Source organism: Arachis hypogaea, chromosome 3 (assembly GCF_003086295.3).
Source record: "Arachis hypogaea cultivar Tifrunner chromosome 3, arahy.Tifrunner.gnm2.J5K5, whole genome shotgun sequence".
Taxonomy (NCBI): domain Eukaryota; kingdom Viridiplantae; phylum Streptophyta; class Magnoliopsida; order Fabales; family Fabaceae; genus Arachis; species Arachis hypogaea.
This window is the reverse complement of record NC_092038.1, coordinates 124599996-124600690: the sequence shown is the minus strand read 5'-3', so window position 1 is coordinate 124600690 and position 695 is coordinate 124599996.

Here is a 695-nt window from a genome sequence, read left to right as displayed (position 1 = left end):
TATATTGATTTGGATATTCTTTTAATTTAAAATTTAGAATATGGTTCACCGTTGCAATGTGAAGAGCTAAATGTGGAGAATGGGAGAGATAAAACCACTTTATGAATGGAGGTTATTAATAATTATTTAAAAATTTTTAATTTATATTATATTATGTCTAAATTTTATTGATAAATCGATCTAAATAATAATAAATTATATCGATTTTTATTTTGTAAAACGATCCAAATTATACAATATTTCTTTTTTTAATTTAAAGAATATTAAATATTTTATACTTATGAATAGAAGTGGTAATGGGGCAGGTTTTGGTCTTACCGACTCCTCTCCATCCTACAATAATCTGCATAAAATTCGTCCTATCCTACTTGTTCTTATAATTATTAAAATTTAAGTGTGAGGAAGTCGTCCGACCGGCGATTTTTGGGGACAATTTTTAATCCTAACACTTTTGTATTTTTATTTTTTCTGTTATTTTTAGGTTTTTTAGAATTTTTAGTTGTATTTTCTTAGTTTGCAAATATATAATAAGTTTAGTTAAAATAATAAATTTTTCAAGAAAACTCCTCTTATATAGGGCATTGACATCCCAATTAATTTGAGTAAAAATTTTTCATGAAACTTGCTTGAATTACAAATTGTGGAACATATTTTTGAACTAAAAACACACAACCTTGTGAGTTTTGAGTCTTAAT